At 37.0% G+C, this 12,491-nt stretch overlaps 1 long non-coding RNA gene across 1 annotated transcript; it reads right to left on the minus strand.

The window, feature by feature from the left end:
* Positions 1-5,236: 5,236 nt before the first annotated feature.
* Positions 5,237-10,496, minus strand: LOC145813749 (uncharacterized). Its single transcript, XR_014356990.1, has 3 exons — positions 10,383-10,496; positions 10,072-10,173; positions 5,237-5,596 (listed from the first exon to the last, which is right to left on the minus strand). It is a non-coding gene; the product is annotated as an uncharacterized LOC145813749 (long non-coding RNA).
* Between the last annotated feature and the right edge of the window lie 1,995 nt (positions 10,497-12,491).

Raw genomic sequence — 12,491 nt, forward strand, 5'->3', positions numbered from 1 at the left:
AATGAAGCATATGTAGGCAATGTTGTGTTTCACTTAGCTATGCATCATTCGTTGTTACGACCAACTATTTGTATTTCATTGAAAAGTATGACTATTTGAATTTTTGTTGTCATTTCGAATTATTTTAAAATCAACTTTTGAATATTCAATTTGTAATATTTTGGGAAACATTTACAATCTTAACTTTTGAAATGAACTTTAAAATAATGGTGGATCTTGTGAGTGAAACGTGGGTTAGGTAGGAGTACTTGGCCACCCAAGTTTGTGAATATCATGGTGCATTGAAATCTATCCTGAAAATTGGTGCATTCAAATTTGTCCAGAAAACTGGTGTTACACAGTAATTTTGGAAGTGTTGTTCTCTTTGGGTATAAATCCGAAAAATATAAATTCAGCGTCATTAGAACTGGTTACAAGTCTAGTTTTTTATTTTTTTGGAAAAAAGACAGGTACTAGAAATGTAAGAAACTATACTTGTAAAAAATGTAAGAAACGTAAGAAAAATATAAAATCAGCGTCATTAGAACTGGTATAAATCTGAAATATATCCGTACGTTAGATGAACAACAACATTGTCTTACACTCCAATAACGAAGATACGACACAACATACAAACATATATGAAAGATAAAGGTGTTTGATTTCTCATTCCTCATCTGACATGTAGTAGTCACAGAGATATTTTTCATTGTTTAAGACATTATTTCGCTCAATCACTGTCAAATCTCTATTGCTTGCTTCTGCCATTTCAGCGGCTAGCTGAAGCATGAAATGTCGACATCTTCGCATCAACATTCTGTTGTTCTCCTTCTTAATTCTGCTAACTGCTTTTTCATAGTCACTCACATTTCGTCTAGCCATGGTCAATGAACGACGATGAGGTACCGGTGCCCCAAAGTTACGTAGATCATTAGACAATCCTTCTTGCTCCGTTACCCTGAACGCCCATTCTGCTCAGATACCAGCATAATAATCCTTCGGACTCGAGTACTTTTCGCTCTTGTAGTCATAAGTAAATGGAGGTAGCAGCCACACTTTCAGATTTCTTTGCCGGCGTGAACTTCCTGCACCTCTTGAAGACATTGTTCATAAAATAAACCAACAAATAATAATAGTAATTGTAGATATATTACTAGAACAAACATCATACTGGAGGTATCGCTATTTATAGACATCATAGTGGGGGTTAACTAGAGATGATCTAGTGATGATAATGCATGATGGGGCACTATGGAAGAAGTGATACCCGTGATATTATTTTATGTTATTCATTTCATGCACTCCTAAGTACCCGTGACTTTGTGTGTTGAGTAGTATTTTCTGCTTCTTTTTATATTCGGTAAATTACACTTCACTGCCTTCAGTCCATCACATAATTGTTTATCAACACTATTGCCATGTGGTCGTATTAATGTGACTTACATGAATTCTGAAAGGTGAGGAAAAAACAAAGCATGTACGTTGCGCTGCACAAAGTCACATGCATCACGTAATGTGAGGAAAAAAGTCACATGCATGGCAAAGTCAGAAAGTCACATGCATTACTGCATCATTGCATAAAGTGACATGCATCACTGCATCACTGAACAAAGTCATATGCATCACTGCATCGCTGCACAAAGTCACATAAGCTAAGGAAAAAACAAAGCATCCAAATTATTACATCTGTTCAAGTCACTGGCGAGTATCACTGAGAAATGTTGGACGTATCACTGTGCCGAGCTACAATTTATTATCGTACCACACCTACTGTGCCCATGTGAATTATGCAATTCATAAAAATTTTGAGGGGGTGTCAGAACAAAATAACAAAACAATTAGACCCTTTGTGTTTAAAAAGCCACCCTATGCATCCCCAAATAGATTCATAAACGTTGAACATGAAATATCATACAGTTAGAATGTATTGAAGATTAATTTGTAGTAGAGTTAGAATGAATGGGTTTTTCGATGAACAGAACTTGAAAGTGTTACAAACAAGAACAACACCGACTTAAATCAACACATAATTAACTTCAAATTAAATTGGTCAAATTTCTCCAATGAAATTAAATGAAATATGTAAGGTAAAAAATGAAATTAAATATGTTGTCAAGGCAAAATAAATTGAATTATATTTGTAAGCGGAAAAATTAAATTAAATTTTCAAGTGGATTTAAACTTTGCTTAAAACCTTTAGATATGCACTGAGTAGTAAATAAAAGTCGAAGTAACAACTCCTATCAAGTTGATGCATAGTTGTTCAGGTCATAAATATTGACGTGACAACTCTGATGCATAGTTGTTTACAATAATTTCATACATACAGCTACCATGTGTATATATTGTATAAATATCGCATCATACCACAACAAAAGTTTTACAGCTATTTCGAGCGATATCATCATGACATATACAGTGGTTGATCTGTATTCAGCAATGGGTCGCTATTGGGTTGCAGATGGAGATGAATTTCAGTACCCACTTAATCCAAATTTGCGTTACTCACGTGCCACCGTCAATACCATGAGAGTTGAGTGGGAATTTCGCATAACTCGAGCAAATGTTCTCGTTGAGTTATGTCGTGAAGTTAATATTAAATTTCCTTGCCGGTTAGCCATGCGTATGCCAACTGACACTCCACAGTTGTTGCAAAGGGCATTGCATCATATCCGCGACGAAGTTAATCGCATGACCCAACTTTTGCAAAGGTCCTCACTAATGAAGACCGCAAATGAGCGTGCCGAAGATGGGTTAATGGATGATGCACACCAGTACTTCACCTGGAGCATGGATGTTATGTATGAATATGATATTGAGATATCAGATGATGATGATAATGAATGAAATTGTTTAGATGAATGACCAAACCATTTATGTTTTAATGGATTTGTAATGCTTATCCATGACTTATCAATGAAGGGAGATAGTTCAATTGTTTTTGAAAAGTTCAAGTAATTGTACAAATACTTCAATGAATGGATTTGTGTACTTATAAATGTAGTGATTTCATAAATTTCAGGTTAACCCCAAGTTTAGCTTTCTGTCAACCCTCCCATTCCTTACTAGAGTCATCATTTTAACTGGACTTCCAGGAATTGGAAGGTGACTCTTTCTTCTTTCCTAATGGAGATTGAAATTCTTTACATAGAGGTCACTATTTGAGGAACCCCAGTTAAGGGAAGCTTTTGACTAAGCTACCTGTTCTGTTTTCTGTGTTGTTGAAGGCAGTAGTTCGTCTGTCTGAACTTTAGTAGTCCCCCAATTGGACCAACCACTTCGCTTTGAGCTTGTTTGTTCAGCCCCCAAGTTTAGTTTTCTGTCAACCCCCCATTCGTTACTAGAGTCATCATTTTGACTGGACTTCTAGGAATTTGAAGGTGACTCTTTTTTATTTCCTGATGGAGATTGAAATTCTTTATGTAGAGGTCACTATTTGACGAGCCCCAGTTAAGGGAAGCTTTTGACTGAGCTACCTGTTCTGTTTTCTGTGTTGTTGAAGGCGGTAGTTCATCTGTCTGAACTTTAGTAGTCCCCCAATTGGACCAACCACTTGGCTTTGAGGTTGATTGTCCAGCCCCCAAGTTTAGTTTTCTGTCAACCCTCCCCCCCATTCCTTACTAGAGTCATCATTTTCACTAGACTTCTAGGAATTAGGAGGTGACTCTTTCTTCTTTCCTGATGGAGATTGAAATTCTTTACGTAGAGGTCACTATTTGAGGACCCCCAGTTAAGGTAAGCTTTTTGACTGAGCTATCAAAAATGGTTTTGCCAATGCCGTTTTAATGAAAACGATTTTGGTGAACCCGTTTCACCCTATATTGGGAATAAAGTAGAAAACACAACCTATAAGTCGGACTAAAATATTCAAAATGCCCCAAACAGGGAAATTGCCCAGTCAATCCCAACAGCCGCACCATTATCAATCAATCTTCCATCATAAACCCTAATCCTAATTTTCTCTATTCAGCCTAACAAAACTTCTTCAATCCAACACACTTAACCCTACTAGTTCAATAAAATATAAACTACCCTTAACAACAACAACTACTCAAAACAAAAACCCTATTAAATCAGACTTGAAATTACATGTGCTATATAGCAATGTTTTCTCAAGGCTGATTTCCTCTTCCTCTTGTAATTCCTGGTGAAAATGATCTGAGAATTCAAAAAAAGTTTGAATTTGAAATTGGAAATGAGAGATCGGATTGGATTGGATTGGTCTTACAAAGATTGGATTGGATTGGTCTTACAAGGGATTTGAAAGTCACTGCTCAACATAAAAACCAGAATAAAAGAGCTCAAGATAAATAAGAGGTGCAACCATAAAGAAAGGAACAAGTCTTTATCATTATACACAAAATTGTCAATAGACAATTCTACTTCAGCAAGTCATGCTGCACAACCAATAAATTCCTCCACTTGTTCTTTAAAGGGTTGAGAATCAAGAAACATAGCATCTAGAGCACAAAAAATGAAACAGGCCTCTAGGATCATAGACTCATGATCATGAAAATCCTTGGACTTCAAAACATTGAGAAGATCATCCTAAAGGCGCACTGCAGCCTGCTTGAATACCTCAACAATTGAATTTGTCATGATGTTTCCTTGTAAAATTTTGGGGGGAGGGCTGAGACTTGATGGCCCCGAAAGAGAAGAACCTAAAGGCTGACCAAGAAGAGTAAGCAAAGATGGTTTGTTAGATTGAGCAGGTGACAGACTCGGCATTGCAATGTTTGGTGCTTCAGCATCAAATGTGTCGACATCTTGAGGGACAAAAATGGGATCAAATACAGGGACAACACCTGAGAAGAAATGCAAAATAAATTTGAAACTTGGTTGCCAGACATGAAGAAAAAGCTAACTGAAGTATATAGTCATACTTATAACGAAAGAAAGGCTTAGAAACAGGAAATATCAGGCATTGAGATGGTGAAAACACAAGCCGTCCACACCAGCCCTTAACATTAAACCCTAAAATTTGACATATGGTCGTTCCCTTCGAACAATTATCTGTCAGGGCCAATGTGGTCGTAGGCAAGGCAGAATCATTGTGGTAGTAAGTAAAACCTACACAAGGTGAATTCATATAAGAACCACATTAACAAAATTATTTCTCCACAACCATTCATTCACTCTATTATTCATCCAAAATTATTTCTCACCTGTAACCTGTGCATATACAAAACTATTTCATTCAATTATTCATTCAAAATGATTTCATTCAATTATTCATTCAATTATTTCTCACCTATAACCTGTGCATATACAAAATTATTCATCCATCCATTCATTCATTCAATTCTCAACCATTCAATAAAAATATTTCTCCACAACCTGTAGTATTCAATTTTCAACCATATACACAACTTAACTATTAACCGTACATATCAAAGAAAATAAAAATCCATAAATATAGTATAATCTAACAAATACATATACTATCCGAACCAACAATTACAATTCAAACTTAAAAAAAAAAAAAAAAAAACTTAATAACAAAACATATCAGCTGTACATGTTTTCCATAAACAAAAAATATAATGTAAATTGCGCCCATGCAAACATCATCAATCTGGCCCAAAAACATCACTGTATCCATGCCAACATTATCAATCTGCAACAAAAACCAGTGAGGTAAGTAATAAAAAATGCAGAGCATGATGTTTGTTTAAACAGAATATGGTTCAATTTATTTAACAAGTAATTTAGCTTATGGAGAAGGAAAAAATTAGATAACTAACTCAAATGAATTTAGATGAATAACACAACGAATGTACCAATTGATATAGCAAGACTATATTAATAAAAATCAGTCAATGATTCCTTTTAGCTTAACATATTGTTATTTCAACTAAAATAGGCAAATAACGATTTATGAGGATATAACACACAATATCAATTATACAGCAACAACGTGAGCTTATCAATTAGCTTTTTCGCACCCTTAACGCCATTTTTCGATTAAGTTTAATACATTTTCAGCTCTAACTCCCAACCTACTCGTGCTAATTACATTTTGTCTGTTGTCACAGGTCCTATTTGTCACAGGCAATGTAGCCGTGACTTCCGTAACGTGGTTCGGGGGCTGTTTTGCAGTTTCGCCCCTTTAACGCCAATTTTCGGTTAAGTTTAAGGCGTGTTCGGCTCTAACTTCCAACATACACGTGCTAATTACATTCCGTCTATTGTCACAGGTCCTATTTGTCACGGGAAAGCTGGCCGTGACATTTGAACGGTGGTTCAGAGGCTGTTTCGCAGTTTTGCCCCTTTAACGCCCTTTTTCGGTTAACTTGAAGGCGTTTTCGGCTCTAACTCCCAGCCTACACGGGCTAATTAAATTCTGTCTATTTTGACAGGTCCTATTTGTCATAGGGAAGGTGGCCGTGACATCCGAACGGTGGTGCGGGGGCTGTTTCAGAGTTTCGCCCTCTTAACGCCCTTTTTCAGTTGAGTTTAAGGCGTTTTCGGCTTTAACTTCCAACATACACGTGCTAATTACATTCCGTCTATTGTCACAGGTCCTATTTGTCACGGGAAAGCTGGCCGTGGCATTTGAACGGTGGAAAAAATGAGATTACATTCCTTAATTTCAATCATGTGGAAAAAAATGAGAAATCAAACCATCAATGCAATATATTCCCCTCAGTACCTAGATTACCTTCCTCAACCTTTTCTGCTATAATTCTATCTTCAGTGTTGCTGCACATTCAATTCTGTCAGTGTACAGTTCGAGGGAATGAGTAAGATCATGATCATGATCAATCGCGATGCAATTGCAAACTAGTGGGTTCTTACTAAATTGGTCATGAGCCAAAATTTTGCCAATCTAGATGCTGCTATAATGGGCCAATACCGTGGGCTCATGATCATCACTTTTTTTACATGTTAATGTTCTTAACAAATTCTATCTTTGAATATGAAATTGAAATTACAACACCAATTGGTGAAAGGGGAATGTAACTCACATTGATGCCACCAGAAAATAGAATGGAATTGCTCAGATACACTTTAAAATAATAATAATAATAATCCAAAAGTGCCAAAAGCTCCAGATGTGTGTCATTCATTGCAGAAATAATGCCCTAGAAAAACATGTGCATCACACCAAAAACACAACAAAAACAGAAGGCCTCCGGTGTATTTGGTTGCATTCACAACCTATATAACCCTCTTTTTTTTCTTTTTCTTTTTCAATTTTATATTAAAATCATAGCCAAAAAAGGCTGTGGAAATATTTGCCAACAACCTGAAAAAACACTTGGAAAAGAACCAACTTCTTCCAACTATACTAGTATATACAAGATTTAATTGACAAACACAATATAATCAGAGGGAAATGCTATGGTCCGAAGAATGTTCTCCCAAATTTTGCAAAGGAAGCAATATGTGAATCAAAAACATAGTATAGCTGAGCTCACTAAAGGTTTGTTAACAGTAAAGAATACCTAGCTTGCATCAAAGCGGCTTGGATAATAGATATATATATCAACCCAAATCATCCATGACTACCAATCAGCAAACTAAAATGAAAGACAGAGCAACATGCAATCTTACAACTACACTATAGAGTTCCTTAGTTACGCTTCATACAAAAGAACATTGTCATATTTCGGACGATCAAAAATATGCTATGTCTATCATGGTTCACTTAGGAGAAATTGCAGCCCAACAAATGTCATTTCACCTATTCCATAGTCACAACCCTTTCATCATGATCTCCTACCCCAAAATATCATGTATTTTTCCTTGAATAACACCAGCCAAAAAGAGTAACTAAACAAAAAACACTGGAAAGTAGGAAAAATACAATGCGGGAAGGGGGAAAAAGAAAAGAGAACAAAAGACATAAACAAAAAGTAAAACGTATAAAAATCAGTAGCTTGTTTTTATTGAATTCTCTATGACATGTCACAAAAAACATATCTGTCACAATCTCAATTCATATTCTTGCATAAGTGATCAAATACAACAATAATAACTACACAAAACCAACTTAAATAATAATAATGGACAAATCCTTATGAAAGTTAAATCATCACAATAGCAGCACCACCACCATAGACCTATGTTTTGCAATCATTACCAGGAGATGTAAACAGCTAATAAGCAAAAGAGCACAGATTCTTTTTATTATAATTTTCTTCTTCTTCTTCAACCACCACCACCGCCACCACGATAGTCCTATGTTTTGCAGTAAACAGCTAATTGGCTACCAAGAGATGTCAACTAATTGGCAAAAGAGGATCGATAGAGCTCTCTCTCTCTCTCTCTCTAGAAAGCGTAATGAGTATATAATTGCACAAAAATGCACATTCACTATTCTCATAAGTGATTGAATGCAATCTTCCAGTATTATTCTAGGAACGTATACTAACATTTGCTATCTCAAAATTACTTTTCCAATTATTTTTGTTTGGCGAATGATACCTGCACCAAGGACAAGCATATTTCGGAAGCTATGACCTCTGTCTCTCAAGCTCCAACAATCTCTATGCTATCTCAAAATTATACAACATGTTTTGCTGAATGAAGAATCCATGAGACAGCCACATATTTAAAATTGCCAACAAATCCATGTTTTCTTTCCATGGGGAGTATAAAGTAATGTGGATACAACCATATTCATTTTTCTTGTCATAAAAAGGTATCCAAATTCAATTTAGGTCAAGAAACAATGTATTAAATGGTTATACTTAAATTAAGAAAAGGAACTGTGTAACTAATCTGAGCAGCCACAAACAGGATAAAGACGTAGTACCTTCTTGCTTTACAGGATTAGTAGCATAAGGTTCGACAATGACTCTTACATTACTAGTAGCATAAGACAAGAATTTCACTAGTAAATTAACCTCTAATACAATTCAGTCAAGCAATTTGACAAGGCAGTACATACCATTTTCATTAACATATAAGATAAACAAACAAACTTGTTATAACACTTCTAAAGACTATGTAAGTGCAAAAGGCCTCAGAAAAAAAAAAAAACATAGGACAAGAAATATGAGAGCAGAGACAATATGTTTTTCCATTAATCGACCATGACAAGGTAAGCAACTTAACTTCTAATCAGCCATATATGGACTCACAAAATGGATAAATAAAACCAATCCATAGGTAACATTTTTTAGAATCAACAGAATCAAGCAAACAAGAGTTGAGTTATGACAAGAAATATAGGCTGGCAACAATATGATGAATGCTATGAGTGTATGTCAATATATAAAAATTGAGAAGCAATGTGGTGGGGATTAAAATATCACAGAGTTTGAAACACTTTAATGCACTATGTTGGGATCCTTTTTACTGGTTGGCTTTTTAGTTTTTTTAGTGACTTTTTGGCTAAAAAAATAACTTGCCAAACGAGGCCTAATTGGTAGACAACATTTAAAATGCCAAAAGCACAGAGATGGCAAAAATTTTCAAAAAGCCCCACATTATAAGGTATATTTCAATTAAAAGCGCATGAAATATTAAATTATATTCCACAAACATGATGTAAGAAATTTGGCTCTGACCCTACAAGTGCACAAAAAATTAATTTAGGGTTGACAGCTTGGCTATTCAATTTCAACCAAAACAACTGACTACCCATTAATGGTAGTAAATTGAAAGAAGAAAAAATTAACTAATGTATATAAATATATAACCTCTTGTTTCACAGAACAGGAAAAATATATATATATATATATATATATGGAGAGGTTTCAAATTTGAATAGATTAGAAACATTATAAATTTAAATTCAGAAAGAAAAAGAAAAAGAAAAAGAAAAAAGAAGAAATCAAGGTGCATATCACATGCATTTGTTCATTGTGATGCTACAATGGATGGACCATGAGGCACATATATTGTAAAATTAGCAAATACATGAAAACTCATTACTTTGACTGGGGGCCTTTACAGATTGCATGATAAAATATATGCATTTTCTTTCTTATGCATGATGTGTTAAACTCACACCATTAATGAACATGGGTATGATTATGATAACTGTGCATAACAATTTTAAAAAATGATAACCATCACATCATTGTAATTGAGCACATCAAATACATCACAACTTTATTACATATTGAGAAATTACATCACCTTGAGAATCAAACTGGCTATTTGACGGCGTGCGTTTTCCACATCAGAAATTGTGTTGTCGCTATCTTTAGAGCTTATAATAATTACACAGTCTTCATGTCACTGCAAACATCAAAAGGCAGTGAAAAATGTTGCCACTTTCAATAAGCAAATTATGCATGAAGTAGCTAAACAAATAGAAAATATAGGTATTCCAAATGTTCAGAACATGCTTCAATTTAGTGCTTAAACTATCAATTCATTGACTTCTTTAGCTAATAGTGGGGAGCTGCAACACATCCAAAGCTATTTTAAGACCATAAAATTCATACCCAATTATCAGCTCACTGATCCAAGCCAGCAGCAGCAACACACAGCCGGCAGCAACCAGAATGAAGAAGCAGCAAGCAACCAGCAACCAGCAACCAGCAACACAGCAAGCAGCTACCCCTTCCTTCAAAACAGTAACAACAATAGTAGCAGCATCAGCATCTAGAATCTTATAAAATAAGCCACAATTACAAGATAAGATAAGCCAAAAGCCAGAACTATATAACAAGCCACAACTTAAACAATGTAGACTAATGTTGATTTAAACAATGTAGACTAATCCAAGTGAAAACACAACCTGGTAGGTGATGTTTGCATATACTTACAAATGTTGGTTGTTCCTAATGTCCTAATTTTCCTCCTATTCCACAACCCCTTCCATGGGTTTGTCTCCTGGGTCTCTTACTATATACTCTCAGTATATCTTGCGTTGCTGCACGTACGACTCCCTCGCTCGCTTCTGTAGAAGCTGGCTGCACATCACCAATGGCTGCAGTACAATCATTTGATACCACCTCCGGAACACCTTCACATACAGCACTAAGCTGTGAAACGCCATCATCCGCTGCATTATTGTCATGGTCTATTGCTTGGCGTCGCCCTCGCCCTCGCCCTCGACCTCTACTTACACCACGACGGCCGCCACAACCTCTACCCCTACTTGTCCCTCTGGTAGGTGCATGGACCTGGCCCTCCCCCTCCCCGTCAATGTGGAAGTCATGGGTAATGAGTGGATCAACATGGTAGGTGAAGGTTATATGTGCTGTAGGAGATGATGGTGGGGTAGGAGATGATGGTACTGTGAAAGGGTTGGGTGCAGTCAATGTCGACGCAGAGGGAATCATAGTAGACAGACATGTAGTAGACAGTGGTGCTAAGGGAGTCACCGGGGTACCAACTGCTGTCCTATATGGGGGTGGTGACCAGGAGGGGTCTAATATATGGCCATGGTGTGTGGAAGTATGTTCAGACATTAGAGGATCTACCTCAGGGGCAAACTGGGATGTGTAATTGGTACATTCAGGTGGGGAAGTCTGCGGTGTATGCATTGCTATAGATGGACCATGAGGGGACAGGCCCATGGAAGGCCCCTCACCAAAGTGTTCCATATCGAAATAGTCCAATTGATGTGCATGACGTGCGGTAGGATGCGGTGGAGGCATTGATGTCGATGGTTCAGTGGATGGCATATTCGGGTGCGGCATTGATGTCACTGTAATATCTACCCCCATATAAGGATCCTCGCCAAAGTGGCCGAAATCTAGTCGGTCACGTCGGTGTGCCTGTTGCAAACCATCGTACAGTAACTCCCGTATCTCGGCAATGGCATCCGATTTTTCTCTAGTATCGCGTGTAATATGGGCAGCGTTTGCCATGTGATATGCCCTCGCAACTCTACGAACCTGTAATGTAATGGTAGCTGTGTTACATAACCATCAATGCCAAATAACAAACACACACAAACTTAAGCAAATGTTGTTTTGGAGAATATAAAGAACTTACCAATCCCTCTAAACTACCCCCGACGCCTTGGTATCCGAAGGCAGCAATGTTACTCGGATTACTAAGTACTAGACGTGTATGACGGCGAAACCATAACATGTATGGGTCCAAAGATGTAAGCACTTCATTGCTCCTCTCTGCATGGACAATGGTGTTGCGTCGGTTGTTCCACTCACCAATAAATGTCTGGTATTCCTTTGCCCAATCAATGGCCATTTTGCCACGCCTATCTCTAAAATGCACAGCCAAGTGGGCATCAAAGTGATCAAGCACACTCTGAACTCGTCCAAATTGTCTAAGCACCCGGTCGGGGAGATGTCAGTCAATGATATCGAAGCATATAAGTGGCACTCGCGCCATCCATATGTCTCGACCAATGGTACAATACGATGGGAAGCTGGTCATGATGTCATACTCCGTCCTGTAAGGCTCCCATATGAACTGCAATAGCAATGCAATAATTTAGAGATCTATTCGTACAACGGAGGTTGACAAACAAAAAATGGGTAAATTCATATGAACAAATTACAAACCTCCCTCTCCACCATGCGGTCGAACTGGACCCGAAAGATGACACCGACATTAGTCGATATCACCTCATGGCTGAA

This window comes from Camellia sinensis, chromosome 15 (assembly GCF_055761805.1).
Source record: "Camellia sinensis isolate YWXY chromosome 15, ASM5576180v1, whole genome shotgun sequence".
Lineage (NCBI taxonomy): Eukaryota > Viridiplantae > Streptophyta > Magnoliopsida > Ericales > Theaceae > Camellia > Camellia sinensis.